This window comes from Anabrus simplex, chromosome 3 (assembly GCF_040414725.1).
Source record: "Anabrus simplex isolate iqAnaSimp1 chromosome 3, ASM4041472v1, whole genome shotgun sequence".
NCBI classification, from domain to species: domain Eukaryota; kingdom Metazoa; phylum Arthropoda; class Insecta; order Orthoptera; family Tettigoniidae; genus Anabrus; species Anabrus simplex.
Genome location: NC_090267.1, coordinates 417,877,933 through 417,898,093, shown reverse-complemented (window position 1 = coordinate 417,898,093; position 20,161 = coordinate 417,877,933). Strand labels below are relative to the sequence as shown.

Genomic DNA, 20,161 nt, shown 5'->3' with positions numbered 1-20,161 from the left:
ATGAAAGAAAAAAAACCTGTTCCGCCTCCGCTTTGTCCAGCACGAATCTCACATGGCGTGACCAGGATTTGAACCATGGAACCCAGCGGTGAGAGGCCGATGCGCTGCCGCCTGAGCCACGGAGGCACCATACAGCAAAATTATAGAAATAAAAAATGTGGCTCGTTGACGAAGCCTTTACTGTTCATCCTTCGACACCGCAAAGTAGCCCGGTATATTATCAATGGAATTATTATGTTACCAACCTTCAGTTCCCAAGGTCACGATTTTAAAATACAAAATTAAATTAAATCCCGATTCAGGTGATCGGTGTCGAGAGATACATATAGAGATGACAATAATAATAATAATAATAATAATAATAATAATAATAATAATAATAATAATAATAATAATAATAATAATAATAATAATGTCCGCCTCTAAGGTGTAGTGGTTAGTGTGATTAGCTGCCACCCCCGGAGGCCCGGGTTCGATTCTCGGCTCTGCCACGAAATTTGAAAAAAGTGGTACGATGCCTGGAACGGGGTCCACTCAGCCTCGTGAAGTCGACTGAGTATAGGGGGATCAGCCATCCTCTAAGTGGTTTTCCGTGGTTTCCCCACTTCCCCTCCATGCCAATGCCCGGATGGTACCTAACTTAAGGCCACGGCCGCTTCCTTCCATATTCCTCGTCTATCCCTTCCAGTCTTCCCATTCCCCCACAAGGCCCCTGTTCAGCATAGCAGGTGAGTCCACCTGGGTGAGGTACTGGTCCTCTTTCCAAGTTGTATCCCTCCGACCCAAAGTCTTACGCTTCAGGACACTGGCCTTGAGGCGGTAGAAGTGGGATTCGTCGCTGAGTCCGAAGAAAAATCAACCCTGGACGGTAAACAGATTAAGAAAGAAAGAAAGAAAGCTAGAAAAGAATGAATCAAGACAGGTTGGCCAACAAAAAAAAAAAGTGGAAAACACAACGTGAGTAGCTTACACAGGTGCACAAAGACTGAGCAGAAGTGGGTGTCATGGAGGAAGAGATTCAGGACAGAACAACATTTAGGAAAAAGGTTGCGGTAGTGGGGGTTGCACCCGAAAAGCCACTGTCCAAGCCGCGGAACATTTCATCGGAAGAAAGGAAAGAAGAAGCCAAAGACTTAAAGGTTCCTTGGCGTGGAGTGCAAAGAGAAGGGCATTAGTCTGCGTGTAAACGTGGCCCACAGATGTCTGTATCGATGAATGAATGAATGAATAATAATAATGATAATAATAATAATAATAATAATATAATTATATTATATTATAATATAATTATTATTTTAACATCCCTTCAGTTGGTATATATTCTAAGAGAAAAGGATTTGTCAGGATTTTGTCCAGCAGTGGTTCTTGGAACGCGACTGGTTGCGAGTGAGTGTGTACTCGCCAGAATGGGTATGGCATTAAAAAGTGCTGTCTGGAAGAAATTTTTCCACAGATAATACCTCACAATGTACGGTAAGTTAGTTCACAATACTGCGAAGGGAAGATAGGTAGGGGTCTGTCTCTTAGCCTAACGACCGTTGAACCCACAGGTATTTGAACACTGCGCTCGCCCTTTGACCAACGGAGCTTAATGTTCCCAAAGCCAACGACACGGAACTATCCAATATGAATATCCTCAAATGCTACCCACCTCAGCTAAAAACTAACCCGATATATTTGAAATTAAGGGAGAACGACTGACCCGCTGTGTCAGTGAGCTCAGTCCTTAAGGTAGACCAGTGGATCTCAAACTGTTTCCCGGAAGCCTAAGATTCCGCAGACCAGTTTCTACTATCACGTGAAATATTTTCTGCAATGGTGGACAGCTTGGGCTTGACAGCTTGGAGGGCGGTTTTCTTGCCAGCTTCGCTTCCAGAAAGTAACAAGTATGAATTTTGTCATAGATAATTCCCTACCAGTAAATGGAGTCTGGCGTTCAGCGCCACCATCGAGAAAAAGTTGACTAACGCTGCTCGAAAACAGTCTGTTGCTATGGCAACGAAAACAACGATGCCACAATTATGAAACTATCGCCACGTGGTTTGGCTTGTTCTCACTCGCTCTTGTGATAGTATGCGGAGCGGTACTGTGTTAGCTGTTGCTGCTTTATGTATTTACGTGTTTGTTTTCTGAATATTATTTTCGTTAATGTCTTTTCTAAGTTAATCAGTGGCTGGTTGTACAGTTCTATTCTATATTTAACTTGTGCATTTCTTGCGGTTATTATCATTTTGTTAGTGAATATGAAATCTCATATTTATCAGCAATGACGTGTTCTGACTTAAATGCTGGAATTATTAGTACGAGCTCAGGAACGGGTCAAAGTTTATTGCATTGCATTAGGCCTACGTGTGTTATTAAACACTCAGTTTGTATGAAAGGGTGAAATGCCGCAGATGGAGGTAACAGTGACAACGCAGCGAACTTCGTAGTTACTGCTTTCGCCGCTCAAGTGTCAGACTCTAACTCTCGTGGGCCCAGCGATAGATACTAGTCGGTGTCTTTGTAAATCCTCCATGTTGTTATGTATCGGAAGCTGAGGGTTGTCTAAAATTTTCTTGTACTCCCGAAGAAGAGCGTTCTCCCGCCGGTGGTCTGGAGGAGGTATAGGCCTACTGTATGACTCAAGGCGGATGTTGTTCTTGTACTTCCACTGATAATTCGCATTGTGCTGTTTATCTGAGTGTCAGCTTTTCTTCTCTGAGCGCTGTTTAGCCTCACTGGAGAACAATATTCTGAATATTCTCATTATCCTGCACGTGTCCCCTGGGTGGTGCTAAGCGAGAAACAACACTTCGGCAGCCAATCGTAACGATCTCTTCCATAAAAGCACATTACTAGGGAAAGGATTTTAAGGTGGAAAGTATGCTCACAAAAGGGAGATAGAAGTTTCTGAAAAAACATACAAAAAAAGGTGTTGATGAAATCATGTTAATGAAAATACATACAAAAAGGTGTTGATGAAATCATTTTATTCTTCTTCTTAATCTGTATATACTCCAGGGTCGGCTTTTCCCTCGGACTCGGCGAGGATCCCACCTCTACCGCCTCAAGGGCAGTGTCCTGGAGTTTCAGACTCTGGGTCGGGGGAAACAACAGGGGAGGATGACCAGTATCTCGCCCAAGCGGCCTCACCTGCTATGCTGAACAGGGGCCTTACGGGGGAATGGGAAGATTGGAAGGGATAGACAAGGAAGAGGGAAGGAAGCGGACGTAGCCTTAGGTACCATCCCGGCATTTGCCTGGAGGAGAAGTGGGAAACCACGGAAAACCACTTCCAGGATGGCTGAGGTGGGAATTGAACCCGCCTCTACTCAGTTGACCTCCCGAGGCTGAGTGGACCCCGTTCCAGCTCTCGTACCACTTTTCAAATTTCGTGGCAGAGCCGGGAATCGAACCCGGGCCTCCGGTGGTGGCAGCTAATCACACTAATCACTACACCACAGAGGCGGACTTGAAATCATGTTATTAAAGTTTAAAACAGTTACATGAAAGTTCCTTGTCCCATTTACTGGGTTATAATAATTAATAAACGTGTTATATTGGATTGCACACATTTCAATGTTTTTGACAGTAAGTGACTGGTGCTTTGAGCTCAGCTCAACATCTACAGAAAACAATGAAATGAAATGTCGTATGGCTTTTAGTGCCGGGATATCCCAGGACGGGTTCGGCTCGCCAGGTGCAGGTCTTTATATTTGACGTCTGTAGGCGACCTGCGCGTCGTGATGAGGATGAAATGATGATGAAGACAACACATACACCCAGCCCCCGTACCATAGGAATTAACCAATTAAGGTTGAAATCCCCGACCCGGCCGGGAATCGAACCCGGGACCCTCTGAACCGAAGGCCAGTACGCTGACCATTCAGCCAACGAGTCGGACACAGAAAACGATGAAGCATATCTTGTCAGCACTCATAAAGGGAGTACGGTCAAATTGCAAATGTTTACACATCTGAATTGTTCTTCAAATTTAATTCGGAATTTGTCTTTAGCAAATCCATCAAGGTTCTCCCTAACACTCATCAGCTTCTTACAAACTCTGTCCCTATCTGTGTCGGTGCGACGTAAATAAAAAAATAAAAAATAAAGCAAACTCTGAATCATATCAGGCAAATACTTGTAGCTGTGCACTGCGAAAAGGTATTTATTGTTGAGTAATTGTTGGGCCTGATTGATGGCTTCTGCGTCCGTTGAGTTCAGGGCACATACAAGAATTTGATTTTATCAAAATTTTCGCCCAAGAAAATCTGCTGAAACAGAGAAAATAGATTCTGTCTAATCCTTTTAAAACGCAGATAGAAGTGGGGGAAAAGTGCTGAAGAATGAAATAGAAGGAAAAAGGTGGCATCTTGTAGGAATCGCACAAGGAAGGTGCAAAAGGTGCAACAAACTGCACAATTTCCCTTAATTTCATGTCCCCAAATGATCACTTATCATTCTTGTATTGCTATTAACTTAATTAGCATTATAAAGCTATTATTGTAAAGTGATGCAATGAAATATATGTATATATTTCAGTGCCTGGTTATATGGAAGAGAAGGCCTGAAGGCCTTAATCTTGCTAGGCAAAATAAAACATTACTAACTACAGTATATGAAAATGGCTATATTTTTGTAATGGTGCTTCACCTTAAAATCCTATCTATATGTTTAATAAATGTATGAAAACTAAAGCCAGTCAGTCCGGACATTCTAACCGGTCGATTTCCTTCACTTTTTAAACTGAAAGGTATTCATGCACAGATTTGTCATCAGCTACTACAAATCACTTAACTTCTGCCTTCCTCAAATTATTCGACTTTTTCAATTGTTCGTCTCTTTGAAGCAATCATATCTTTGGTGTTCTAACTGAGGTACGCAGTTTGTTTTGGTCTAGAAACACCCAGTGGATCAAGCGCTTTCTTTGGAGGTAATAACTACTTAAATTGGTAGATTATGAGAAAAGTTATGAGTAGGCTACATTTATCTCCATGACGAAGATCTTTGAAGGAGTTTTTAACAGTTCAGCGCATAGTGTTGTTCCAAGGAACGTTTAATTCAATTTCCGTATTTTCAAGTGTTTTGTTGACATAATATTAGATTCTGTTACCACAGCAGATCATGTGCTTTATTTCATTAACTCGAAACTTTGCAAATACATCCGTGAGGATAGTAACGAACAACACCACACTTTGTACATTGCGGGTGGAACCAGCGGGAAACTGCTAGTTACATTTGATTCTGCATTTCGACTACTTTTAATAATCAGGGTTCCCTGATGTAAACAGTCTTTTTACAACCTCTTGCATAGGCTATGTTCTGCGCTGCAACAATTAAACGAGACAATGAACATTATACTTTCGAATGAAAGAGGCAATCGAAAAGTGAATATTTTTCCATCCGATTATTTTTTCGATTATTCATTCGAAACTCCATTCGAATCAATGAGGCAATCAAATAGACCATTTTTCCATTTGATTATTTCTTCGATTATTCATTCGGAACTGCTTTCGAAATAATCGAATAGGAAGTAATGTTAGCTGCCACCCCTGGATGTCCGGGTTCGATTCCCGGCTCTGCCACGAAATTTGAAAAGTGGTACGAGGGCTGGAACGGGGTCCACTCAGCCTCGGGAGGTCAACTGAATAGAAGTGGGTTCGATTCCCACCTCAGCCATCCTGGAAGTGGTTTTCCGTGGTTTCCCACTTCTCCTCCAGGCAAATGCCGGGATGGTACCTAACTTAAGTCCACGGCCGCTTCCTTCCCTCTTCCTTGTCTATCCCTTCCAATCTTCCCATCCCCCCGCAAGGCCTTTGTTCAGCATTGCAGGTGAGGCCGCCTGGTCGAGGTACTGGTCATTCTCCCCAGTTGTATCCCCCGACCCAATGTCTCACGCTCCAGGACACTGCCCTTGAGGCGGTAGAGATGGGATCCCTCGCTGAGTCCGAGGGAAAAACCAACCCTGGAAGGTAAGCAGATTAAGAAAGAAAGAAAGTGATGTTATTAAGACAGTTAATTCACTCATTTAGTTTCAACATTTAGAGATACCGGGCGAGTTGTCCGTGCGCGTAGAGGCGAGCGGCTGTGAGCTTGCATCCGGGAGATAGTAGGTTCGAATCCCACTATCGGCAGCCCTGAAGATGGTTTTCCATGGTTTCCCATTTTCACACCAGGCAAATGCTGGGGATGTACCTTAATTAAGGCCACGGCCGCTTCCTTCCAACTCCTAGGCCTTTCCTATCCCATCGTCGCCATAAGACCTATCTGAGTCGGTGCGACGTAAAGCCCCTAGCAAAAAAGAGAAAAACATTTAGAGATACGTTTGGAAAAAGGTGCTTTTCTATTTTTCATAAGAGTTCATCTATTCACTTATTTCACTCGATTATCCAACTGACACACTAAAACAGAAAAATTGATTCATGACGCATCTGTATATTCTATGCGATAAAACTTAATGAGCGCGCGGCTGTGAGCTGGCATCCGGGAGATCGTGGGTTCGAATCCCACTGTCGGTAGCCCTGAAGATGGTTTTCCGTGGTTTCCCATTTTCACACCAGGCAAATGCTGGGGCTGTACCTTAATTAAGGCCACGGCCGCTTCCTTCCCATTCCTAGGCCTTTCCTATCCCATCGTCGCCATAAGACTTATCTGAGTCGGTGCGACTTAAAGCCCGTAGCATACATAAAACTTAATGATTTTTGAAACTCATTCGATTATTTTCTTTGATTATTTATTCGATGATCTAAATAACTGGATGGAGGATATTCGAATATTAAAAGTATTCGATTATGCCATCACTAAAACAATGGTATTTGAAACTCATTCGATTATTTAAATAATCGGATGGAGGTTATTCGATTACTAAAAGTATAACAGAAGTAATACGAAGAGACAAGAGAAGACCTGCTTAAAGCAGCGTACTGTTATCACCAGACACAACAATCGAGCCACATACGTCAGCTGCTGAATTCCTGAGCAATGGTGCTGCGCTGTGCTATGAGTAGCACAATGGCCCATGAGATAAGCTGCGTATTACGTATCAAACAAAGACTTGGCGCTGGAATGAAGTCTGGCCTTCACGTTATGCGCCATTACGGCTTTGTTCTTCCTTGAAGAACAATATTCGCGAAGCTATTAAACCGTCGTCTTATTCTTTTTTTCTAATACTCATTGTGAAAGAACATAATCATAATTTGCCATAATTAACGTTAATTGGATGTGACGCGTTCTTATCATGTGTGCAAAGGAGCGTCATACCTAATATGATAGTGGAAACGTCCTTCATAGATAGCAATTACATTTCCTTCCTTTCCATTTTCTTTCCGACGGCTTTGGTAGCATTACTTCGTTAAAGAGCCTCCGTGTTTCATGCGGCAGAGTGCCGGTCTCTCACCGCTGGGTTCCGTGGTTCAAATCCCAGTCACTCCAAGTGAGATTTGTGAGATTTGTGCTGGTCAAAGCGGAGGTGAGACAGGTTTTTCTCCGGGTCCTCCGGTTTTCCCTGTCATCTTTCATTCCAGCAACATTCTCCAATATCATTTCATTTCATCTGTCAATCATTACCACAGATGAGTGCGACAGGCTTCGCCAACCAGCGCAATTCCTATCCTCGCCGCTAGATGGTGGGGGGGCTTCATTCATTCCATTCCTGACCCGGTCTTATGACTGGAAACAGACTGTGGATTTTCATTCATTTTCACTTCGAAAAACTTGAGCTTGGACCGTAAGCGGCCAATCCTTGTTACTTCGTTAAAGTGTCTTGTGATATGTTCATCAGCACAGTTTTTTTACCTGCATGAATGTAACTTATCCGATGATTAGTTGCGGTGTCTGTAGTAATGAGTGCTGGGTAGGTTCGTATAGGTGCCCCAGAACTTGAAATAATGATCTGCAGTGTCCGTCATCGACAGTGATTGGGTAATAATACAGTGTTACAGATCTAAATAATTTCTTTAGAGAACATTTAAGTATTTCTAACTTATTTTTCATTTCACATACCATACTGGTCCGCCTCTGTGGTGTAGTGGTTAGCGTGATTAGCTGCTACCCCGGAGGCCCGGGTTCGATTCCTGGCTCTGCCACGAAAATTTGAAAAGTGGTATGAGGGCTGGAACGGGGTCCACTCAGCCTCGGGAGGTCAACTGAGTAGAGTTGGGTTCGATTCCCACCTCAGCCATCCTGGAAGTGGTTTTCCGTGGTTTCCCACTTCTCCTCCAGGCGAATGCCGGGATGGTACCTAACATAAGGCCACGGCCGCTTCCTTCCCTCCTCCTTGCCTATCCCTTCCAATGTTCCCATCCCTCCACAAGGCCCCTGTTCAGCATAGCAGGTGAGGCCGCCTGGGCGAGGTACTGGTCATTCTCCCCAGTTGTATCCCCGACCAAGAGTCTGAGGCTCCAGGACACTGCCCTCGAGGCGGTAGAGGTGGGATCCCTCGCTGTGTCCGAGGGAAAAGCCGACCCTGGAGGGCAAACAGATGATGATGATGATGATGATGATGATGATGATGATACCACACTGTCGTTCGTTGGAACAATTTCTTTGCGATCATTTAAGAAAAGGCTAGGAAAACAACAGATAGGAAATCTGCCACCTGGGCGACTGCCCTAAATGCAAATAAGTATTGATTGATTGATTGATTGATTGATTGATTGATTGATTGATTGATTGATTGATTGATTGATTGATTGATTGATTGATTGATTGATTGATTGACATCTTTGGTCATCAGCTACGTGTATGTGAATATAAAATTTAGGTCTGCATGTTCGGTATTCAGCCTGAAGGTGGCTTTTGTCCTCAACTTCTCCACCAATAGCAGTCATAAATGGCCTAAGCGTCACTGAAGCAGCATTATAGGGAAATGAGGTGGAAAGTAGTTTCCTGTTTCTTTCTTTACCGAGTCAGAAGTTGTCATTACATATCACTCTGGCAAGTCCACTGAACTGCATGCACCAACCGACCCTATGAGCGACATTTCACACCTGGCTGCATACCAGTATCGCCCATACCTCAGTCACTTTCATATCGTTAAAACCAAAGGAGACTGAGACAGACCAATGAGAACAACAAATTTGGTCTATCCCATACCAGAAGACAAAGTGTAGTGTAAACACTAGGTCTTGTCAGTAAAGGCACAAAATATAGGTATAATAATACTAATAATAACAACTTAGAAATGGCTGTCGAAGAGGGATAGATACATCAAAAACAAGTCTTTACGAGCTAAGTTGGGGGGAATGAGGGATACGCCCGAAAAACATCTTGCCAAGCCATGAAACATTTCGATGGAGGAGCGAAATATGAGAAGTCAAGCGACTTACGGACCTTTCAAGGGAGTACAAAATAAAAAGTAAATATCTAAAGGGCAGAAGGACAAGTACATTGTGGAAACATAACCCACTGATAGCCGATAAATATAATAATAATAATAATAATAATAATAATAATAATAATAATAATAATAATAATAATAATATTTGTCTAAAGTCCAAGAGGTCGTAAGAGCGGAGTGTCGCCACCACAGGCTTGTCACCAAGTTGACCGCGGTTCGATTTCCTGTCAGTGGACAAGAAATTATTAAAAATGAAATTTAATATTCCAGTGGTTCGGATTCCACGTGAAACTGGAGGTCCTATGGCTATTATCACGATATCAATAATCACATAAAACTATAAGATTCCTTGTTGTAAGGTCTGGAACCTAAATTACAATAGGTCTAATTATCTGTCGGAGATCCTGAATTTTAATCCCAGACGGGGTTGTTTTTCGTGCTAGGAAATTTGATGCTGCTTGTTGTTTAAAGGGAGCTAACATCTAGGTCATTGCTCCGCTAGGAAATTTATGCCACCGCATTGTAATGTTTAGGATGTGGTTATAATTTAAAATCCAGTATTGGTCTCGAAATCATGTCACTTTCAATCATCTTTTGTACATGCTTGACGGAATGTAGTCATAACACAAGTTTATACTGTATTTTGTGTCGTATACTGTCGCTAATAGGCTACATATCATGTGTATGCATGTGGGTCCCTGTTCAGATCTCGACTACGGAACCTCATTATCGTCATTATATACTGACCCAGCTTAAACCATAAGAAATCTAGGTTTGTTAATTAACGTTAATGGACTTGGCTACTGTATGCAACTTCCGGGATGCAGCGGAACAGCATTGGGCGATGACTGTTATCAGACACAAAGATGTGTCGTGAAAATAAAAGGGCAGATGGAGTGACCATAAAACAGAAATAAGAAACATGTAATAAATTTGCAGATTGATACCGGTAGCAGAAACAGGTCATTCGACCGAGTCAGGAATGGAATGAATGAAGCCCCCATCTAGCGGCGAGGATAGGAGATGTGTCGGCTGCCGAAGCCTGTCGCACTCCTCTGGGGCAATGGTAAATGAATGACAGATGAAATGAAATGTTAATGGAGAGTGTTGCTGGAATGAAAGATGACAGAGAAAACCGGAACACCCGAAGAAAAACCTGTACCGCCTCCGCCTTGTCCAGCAGAAATCTCACATGGAGTGATCGGGATTTGAACCGCGGAACCCAGCGGTGAGAGGCCAGCGCGCTGCCGCATGAGCCACGGAGGCCTGAGTTGAGTTCATACTAAGCAAAGGAAATAGAAACCTATATACAACAGAAGGGTCAAACACGACAGCATATGTGGAGCTGTATTGTGTACTTTGAGCAAGTCACTGTTCACCGAAGAACCTGGCAGCGTAGTTCCCGATCGCGCACATTCTGTTAACTACAAAGTGAAATCAATTAGACTTTAGTCTGTGTCACCTCTGTTGACGGTGTAAGAGCAGCAGTCGTTCACTTCTGTTGTCGCAGGGGTGTCATAGTATTAAGATAAATGAAGGGACAAGGTCCGCATCGTACCCAAATGAATTACTCACTTCCGTACCGTACACCATTGGCCAGTGATCCTTTGTGAGTAGAGATCGTAAAACAACCATGTTATCAGTTTTACTTCACTAATTAAATTTCCTGGCCTTTTTCCTAATTACTTCGGGTCGGCGTCCGCCTCTGTGGTGTAGTGGTTAGCGTGATTAGCTGCCACCCCCGGAGGCCCGGGTTCGATTCCCGGCTCTGCCACGAAATTTGAAAAGTGGTACGAGGGCTGGAACGGGGTCCACTCAGCCTCGGGAGGTCAACTGAGTAGATGTGGGTTCGATTCCCACCTCAGCCATCCTGGAAGTGGTTTTCCGTGGTTTCCCCACTTCTCCTCCAGGCGAATGCCGGGATGGTACCTAACTTAAGGCCACGGCCGCTTCCTTCCCTCTTCCTTGCCTATCCCTTGCAACCTTCCCATCCCTCCACAAGGCCCCTGTTCAGCATAGCAGGTGAGGCCGCCTGGGCGAGGTACTGGTCATACTCCCCAGTTGTATCCCCGACCAAGAGTCTGAAGCTCTAGGACACTGCCCTTGAGGCGGTAGAGGTGGGATCCCTCGCTAAGTCCGAGGGAAAAACCGAACCTGGAGGGTAAACAGATGATGATGATGATGACTTCGGGTCGGCGCTATGTCTGTACTAAGCCAAGTTTTACAGCTGGATGCCCTTGCTGACGCCAACCCTATGTGGAGGGATGTATTCACTATTGCGTGTTTCTGTGGTGGTTGGTAGTGTGATGTGCTGTATGTAAGTAAGATGTGTATTAAGACGAACACAAACACCAGCCTCCGAGACTAAATTCCCCGGACCGGCCGAGGATCGAATCCTCGTCCTTCCGGGTGAACCGAGCACGCCTTTACCGCCTCGGAGGCTGGTCTGAACCTCAACAGCTTTGCCATCCGTCGCTATAGGTGGCCGAAGCGTCACTCAAGAGGCGTATTAGAGAAATGAGGAGTCAGATAGTTTCCCGTTGCTTTCTTCACTGAGCCAGAAGTTGCTATTACATATCAGTCTGCAAGCCCACTGAAATGCCAGCACCAATCGACCCCATGAGCACCATTCTCACACCATTCATTACAGGGACTGACTGCATTCGGAATGGCATTACGCTCATAACTCGGTCGCGTACATATTGTCAAAGCCGAGGATGAGACTGAGACAGGACAATGAAAGTAAAAAATTTGTTCTAGCCCACACCGGAAGGCATAGTGCACTGTAAACACTAGGTCTTGCTAGTAAGAATATAAATAAATCACTTGTATAAACTACCAAATATGGCACAATAAAATAAAGGGCATATTATGTCTCCAAGAACGGACACATGAGCGCATTAAAATATAGTTTTGAGTTTTAAGAACATTTTTAGGAAGAAGAGTTTAAATATAGTTACTTTTTAGTTCGGGTCCAACATCTCTGTAAGTCTACGTTTGCAAATTGACGAGGTTCAACATTCATTTCATCATCGAATCTAATTTGGATTGTGAATTCTATTTCACCTCTTTCTCTGATCAGTAAACATGTAACTATTAACAGTTGACACTCGAACAGTCTTCAATGTCAACCAGTCTTTGTCTGAAACGTTACGTAAGATTAATTCGTAGCCTATCTGAGTTATGTGAACTACTGTATTTCATAATGGAAAGGGACTGTTTAGTAAGGCGCAGGCCTATGTACGCTATGTTGTGAGTTTGTTGGTTATAGTTGTGAGAATGACTGGTCTTCGATTGAAACACGTTGGGTTGAGCGGAGTGGTTCAGGCGGTAGGCAGCCCAGGTTCGATTCCGGATCAGTCTGGTGGCATTTGTTGATTCCTCGTGTTAGTATATTTACAAGCACCAAAGAAACTCCTGTGGGACAACATTTCCAGCATCTCCCCAGCTCTGAATGCCGAAAAACGAGTTAGTAAGTCGTAAAACCAACAACATTAAATTATTATTCGACCACTCATGTATTTATCGTATGGCATACTCACAATATGGCCACGGCCGCTTCCTTCCCTCTTCCATGTCTATCCCTTCCAATCTTCCCATCCCCCAACAAGGCCCCTGTTTAGCATAGCATGTGAGGCCGCCTGAGTGAAGTACTGGTCCTCCTCCCCAACTGTATCCCAGGACCCAAAGCCTCACACTCCAGGACACTACCCTTGAGGCGGTAGAGGTGGGATCCCTCGCTGGGTCCGAGGGAAATATCAACCCTGGAGGGTAAATAAATTAAGAACGAAAAGTATAATAATAATAATAATAATAATAATAATAATAATAATAATAATAATAATAATAATAATAATAATAATAATAATAATGTCCGCCTCTGTGGTGTAGTGGTTAGCGTGATTAGCTGTCACCCCCGGAGGCCCGGGTTCGATTCCCGGCTCCGCCACGAAATTTGAAAAGTGGTACGAGCGCTGGAACGGGGTCCACTCAGCCTCGGGAGGTCAACTGAGAAGAGGTGAGTTCGATTCCCACCTCACCCATCCTCGAAGTGCTTTTCCGTGGTTTCCCACTTCTCCTCCAGGCGAATGCCGGGATGGTACCTAACTTAAGGCCACGGCCGCTTCCTTCCCTCTTCCTTGCCTATCCCTTCCAATCTTCCCATCCCTCCACAAGGCCCCTGTTCAGCATAGCAGGTGAGGCCGCCTGGGCGAGGTACTGGTCATACTCCCCAGTTGTATCCCCGACCAAGAGTCTGAAGCTCCAGGACACTGCCCTTGAGGCGGTAGAGGTGGGATCCCTCGCTCAGTCCGAGGGAAAAACCGAATCTGGAGGGTAAACAGATGATGATGATGATGATGATGATGATGATGATGATAATAATAATAATAATAATAATAATAATAATAATAATAATAATAGCGTGTGTCCTCCGGAGAGACCCGGTGCAGGTCTGCCGAGTTGACGCCGTGAGTTAATGTCACTATACACGATATCACAGTATTCCAGTAAACAAATAAACGGCCGATGACCTAGATGTTAGGCCGCTTTAATCAATCATCATCATAATCATAAAGGACATTATTATAGTTTTTACTAGGTTAATTGGTGCTAGAGGTATTTGGGAGGGATCGATACACGCTTGAACAAGTTATATTTTACATGCTCTGCCCACGAGAGACCATCAAACATGACTCCAAGTTTTCTTTTTGTTTTTTTATATATCATCCGGCTCCATGGCTAAATGGTTAGTGTACAGGCCTTTGGTCACAGGGGTCCAGGGTTCGATTCCTGGCAGGGTCGAGGGTGTATGTGTCGTCTTCATCACGACGCTCAGGTCGCCTGTGCGCGTCTAATCAAAAGACCTGCACCTGGCGAGCCGAACTTGTCCTGGGACACGCCTGGCACCAAAAGCCATGCGCCATTTCATTTACTGTTTTACTCAATCTAACGTTAGTGTCATGTGACACAATGTTGAGTAGGCTCCCACTTCCATTATAAGTTACGGTTTTTTGTTGATCTATTATAATGATCGTGGTCTGATCCACACTAGTGTCCAAAAGTTAAGCATAAGTTACGAGTAAGCAGGGCAACAGGAAATAGACCGCAAATCACACGACATATGCACCTACCAACCTTACGTGTTCGCTCTGTATGGGGAAGGAGTGTTCCTTGCTTTGACTAGCGGCGTACCTGCAAGGTAAACACAGCCAATGCCTGCGCCCTATATTCCCTCAGTCGTGTTCGCCCTGTGATAGTGTGCGGAGTGTAGCCTCGTGGTGAACGTGAGACATAATGGCACAACGACGCCATTTGGACCCCGTTTTGCAGGGTAGAATACTCGGCCGCCTGGAAGCAGGCCAGACACTGACCGAAGACGCCGTATCCTTGAATGTGCCACAAAGTGTCATTTCCAGGCTTTGGAGACGATTTCGAGACACAGGAGATGTTAGCCATAGGCCAGTACCAGGTCGACCAAGGTAACCACCCCACAACAGGACCGAAATCTGGCCTTAACCGCCCGACGAAATCGGAGTGCACCTGCAAGACAATTGTCGGCGGAGCTTACAGCCGTCTCAGCGATTGCCGTTTCCCCGGCAAACTGTGTACCGGAGGCTCAGAACGGCAGGGCTGTTTGCCCGACGTCCAGCGATGTGCGTCGCGCTCACTCCAGCACAGAAACGGGCCCGTTTATTGTGGAGCCGTCAACATCGAAACTGGACCATGAATGAATGGAGGCATGTGCTCTTCACATATGAATTCCGCTTCAGTTTGCAGAACGATTCCCGTCGCATCTTAATCTGGAGAGAACCGGGTAGCCGATACAACCACAGGAACATCGTGGAACGGGACCAGTATGGTGATGGTGGCGTCTTGGTGTGGAGCGGCAACATGCTGAATGGCCGTACGGACCTGCACATCTTCATGGGTGGTCCGAGGAACACTTTTAACGCTCGAAGATAAAGGGATGGGGTACTGAGACCACATGTTCGACTCTTCAGAGGTGCAGTTGGTCCAGACTTCCTCTTAATGGACGATAATGCCCGACCGCTCCGCGCTGCTCTAGTAGATGAATTTCTGGCTGGGGAAGACATTAATCGCATGGACTGGCCAGCGAGGACTGCGGTTCTGAATCCTATAGAACATGCCTGGGATGCATTGGGGAGGCATTGCACTTTCGGAGGAATGGGATCGACTGCCACAAGAGCTCTTGGATAGAGAGAATGCCACGTCGCTGCGAAGCATGTGTGGCCGTTGGAGGTAACCATACACCCTATTAATAGCCAAGTTTTGTTAGTTGTTGTCAAAGGTGTACCTTAGCTATCAGAACCTTTCTGATACTGTATTTTTGGACAAGCTGTGTGACATATGGTGTTTGAATCAGCTTCCTATCAGTCGGTATGACTTCGTTTAGTGATTATGCTTAACTTTGGACACTAATGTACTTAGCCTGAGTTATTAACTATTTACAATCCCTGACTTGGCCAGGAATCGAACCTTGTACCTCCGTGTAAGAGCCGGGCACGCTACCTTACACCGTGAGACCGGCTTGTTGAGCAATTATCATACCGGTATTTTGACTGACGCAGTCTTAGCTTAAATCCAGCAGATGACATTTTTCCAAATAATTTCTTTTCTGCAGCTTTGGCAATGCCTTTGAAATATCACATTGTGTTACACGGCTCTACCACCATATTTACTTGAAGTTATGTTTCTAAAGTTTATGATCTCCCCTTCACTAGCTATATTGTATACAGTTTTATGCTGTGCTTACCTTTTCCTGTCTGCCACAAATCTTTGATAAATCCCTGACGGGTGATTCCATACTTAATGGAATTGTTGTACTAACAAATTGTTCTCTTTCTTTTACAGAGCTTTGCACTAGCCCTGCTAAGTGACACTTGCACACGCAGACACCGCCTTAGTCTTGCATAATCACGTGAGGAGAGGTGAGTCTCATCTTACAATTAAAGGTTTTATTATCTTTAGGAACACAACCATGAAATTCAATTGAGCTTTCTTATAATGACCATGTTTTAGTGCGGCACTTCGTGTACAGTGACTTAAATTGGAGAGATCGATGTTATTGATATTACAACATTTAAATTATTAGTTTTACCATACAATTTAATAAACAGCTCATGTATACTGGTATTTAAAAAAAGCAGTGTAAATTTCGAAAGATAATTCATGTCGCTGTCTAGATGCCCGCCCGCGCGCTCGCGGCGGGAATTAAATAACTTACACCGAGTTCGATAGCTGCAGTCGCTTAAGTGCGGCCAGTATCCAGTATTCGGGAGATAGTGGGTTCGAACCCCACTGTCGGCAGCCCTGAAGATGGTTTTCCGTGGTTTCCCATATTCACAACAGGCAACAAGCTGTACCATAATTAAGGCCACGGCCACTTCCCTCCTACTCCTAGCCCTTTCCTGTCCCATCGCCGCCCTAAGACATATCTGTACCGGTGCGACGTAAAGCCAATAGCAAAAAAAAAAAAATAATAATAATAACTTACGATCTGCTTCTGCTTCTATTAGGCGAATGACGGAAGCAGACAAGAATTACAAATCTGTTCCTCTCCCATTCGTAATTGTTAATTTGACAGGTTCGATCAGTCCGGTGGTATTTTGAAGGTGCTCAATTACGTCAGCCTCATGTCGGTAGATTTATTGGCACGTAAAGGAACTCCTGCGGGACAAAATTTCGGCACTTTGGCGTCTCCGGAAACCGTAAAAATAGTTAGTGAAACGTAAAGCCAATATTATGATTATTAATAATAATACGGTAATTATTGTTAGTTCTGTATGTGTTTTAATTACTGTACATTAGGTCATCTACGACAGCTGATGTCAGAGCTGTTGAGGATCCAATCAACATTCGAATTGGCCAACCTAACAAACAAACAAACAAACAAACAAACAAACAAACAAACATATTAGGCCTAATTTACCGTGCGGAGTGGCCGCGCGTGTTAACATGCTACGGCATTTGGGAGAAGTGTGGGTTCGAACCTCACTGCCGACTGTCTTAAGAATGGTTTTCTGTGGATTCCCATTTTCACTTCGGGAAAATGCCGGGAGAGTTTTTATTCATACGCCGAATCCTTCCACGTCCTTGCCCCACCATCATTCATTTTTTTCTTCAGTAGCTCCTCGAGATGCCATAAAAATCGATTTCACCTCATCCCCGACTTCGTATCAAGAATTGGGAGTAAGGGGCAGACAAAACGTACATAATACAAGGCCTATTTTTTTTCATTATTTTACCCTTTTACATAGGGCCAAGGTACATTCTTATTCACTATAAAAAGTGTAAATTATGTACTAAAGTAGTGGTACACTTATTGAACAGTATATTTTAATTATTTAGCATCCAGGGTTGCTTTTACCGCTCGGACTCAGCGAGGGACCCCACCTCTACTGCCTCAAGGGTGAGAAATTTGGTCGGGAATACAACTGGGGTCATCAAGACATTTGCCTGGAGAAGAAGTGGGAAACCACAGAAAACCACTTCGAGGATGTCTGATGTGGGAATCGAACCCCCTGTACTTAGTTGACCTTCCGAGGCTAAGTGGACCCCGTGCCAGCCCTCATATCACTTTTCGAATTCCGTGGCAGAGCCGGGAATCGAACCCGGGCTTCCGGGGGTGGCAGCTAATCACACTAACCATTACACCACACAGGTGGTCGTAGATGACTTGCAACCACGAAATGTATTTTCAATTGTATTTTTTGACAATTTGATTTACGTCGCACCGACACAGATAGGTCTTATAGCGACGATGGAATAGGATAGGTCTAGGAGTGGGAAGGAAGCGACCGTAGCCTTATTTAATGTACAGTCCCAGCATGTGTCTGGAATGAAAACGGAAAACCATCTTCGGGGCTGCTGACAGTGCGGTTCGAACCCATTATCTCCCGAATGCAAGCTCGCAGTTGCGCGACCCTAACCGCATGGCCAACTCGCCCGGTGACACGAAATGTAACATGTTCTCTGCAGAAATATGATATTCGTTCCAAATATTTAATGTGACTTCCAAACAATTTAAAAGTGTGTACCCGGCCGGTAATCGAACACGGGACTCTGAACTGAAAGTCACTGAACTGACCATTCGGCCAAGGAGGTGGGCGGAAAATCTATGTTATAATGTATTGTACATTACGGTAGGTTAAATAATGATATGATTGTTGTATTCATTGATGCTGCAGGATCTTGAATGTCATTTCAATGATGACTTCGAACGAACCTACCTTACCAGTTCATGGGTAGCCGTCGTTGCGGCCAACGCACTAACTTGAAATCTACACTTGATTGTAATATAATTGACGTAAGTACGTAGGCTAGAACAAGACACAAGAGAGCCAGTAAAATTCTTGTCACCTCGTTCCCATCCAAGATAATGACAGTACCCAGGAATGTCGTAATAACAGAGGAGAAAGTTCCAAGCACTCTCATTCAGGCCAGGCAGGTGTCATTGCCACCTTGCTGAATTCAGTTCAGTCATTAACTAACTAAGAGTAGTCGCAGAGAACATTTCCATTGGTGACACTCCTCCAGAACGTTCATTAATCCCAGCTTCCTAGTACTGACAAAATCAGCGGACAGGACTGGAGCACTTTACAGTCTTTTTTTTGCGCTACAATGAGCCAGAGCCTGTTACTACCTCTCAGAGACATATGCTCACCTACATTGTTGAAACTTAATTTGACCGCGAAAGACGAAAATACCGCAAAAAAGGTAAATTTGAGATTATGTTCCGTAATCAGATCAGGGATCCTCTTTGGTAGGGATATTATTGTTTTTTTTTTTTTTTTTTTTTTTTTTTTGCTAGTTGCTTTACGTCGCACCGACACGGATAGGTCTTATGGCGACGATGGGACAGGGAAGAGCTAGGAGTTGGAAGTAAGCGGCCGTGGCCTTAATTAAGGTACAGCCCCAGCATTTGCCTGGTGTGAAAATGGGAAACCACGGAAAATTATTGTTTATTTAAAGTGTTCAAATACCATTTCATGTATGACAGAACGAGTTACTGAGTGTCTCAGTTTGTATTCACTATTCGTCCACTCTGTCGTTGTTAGAGCATCAGTGACATAAAAGTCGTCCCATATTTCGTATTTCTTCCGCTTCATTTAATCCAAGAATTCCCCATAGCCCGCTGTATAGGGCAGCGTTTGTTGAGTTCGTAGGTCTTCAATAAGGAACGTCTCCTTTGCCATTTCGTATATCAGACATGATGCAGCGGATTTAGACACACCCAAAAAGGTTGGTCAACTAAAGAAGTATCATGTACCCGATCTACAATGTATATCAAGTGGTTTCACAGGCAGTGTGACAGATACCATGCCCTTATACGCAAGAAATTGAAGTTTTCTCTAACTGAACTAAGCAACGATTAAATATGTGCACATGTATCTGTACATCTGTATAGTTCATTGAGTCACTAAAACTATGTATATATGGCCATTGATTCCAATAAAACTTTAATAAATACCATTTCACAGTTCAGTGTCTTATTATGCGCCTGGGTGTAAATTAACAAAAACTCGGAAGTTACCACTTTACGCAAAAAGGTAAATGAAGACAGTCAATGCAAGGCCAGCTAATTATTTCAGTCAATGAATATACATTATATCAGCTTATGTGTGACTTGATGTTGGATGAATACGCACGTAAATATAGCTCAACAATTCTGTAGCATCCAGCAACGAAACAGTTCGAAACGATTGTAGTGAAGAAAATGTACTTTCAACTATAGATCCTAAACAGATGGTGGCTAAATCCTTCATCTTCATACTCTCTTGCCAATTCACCATGACCTTCTAAATCTCATTACGTCTTCTA

General features: G+C 43.9%; 1 protein-coding gene across 1 annotated transcript in view; it reads left to right on the top strand.

Annotated features, from left to right (window-relative positions):
• LOC136866449 (ATP-binding cassette sub-family C member 4) overlaps positions 1–20,161 on the top strand; it is a 431,945-nt gene that overhangs the window by 86,930 nt on the left and 324,854 nt on the right. Inside the window, exon 2 of the mRNA XM_067143403.2 lies at positions 16,193–16,269. The gene's annotated coding sequence lies outside the window, so the exon portion shown is untranslated. The remainder of the gene's footprint in view (positions 1–16,192; positions 16,270–20,161) is intronic.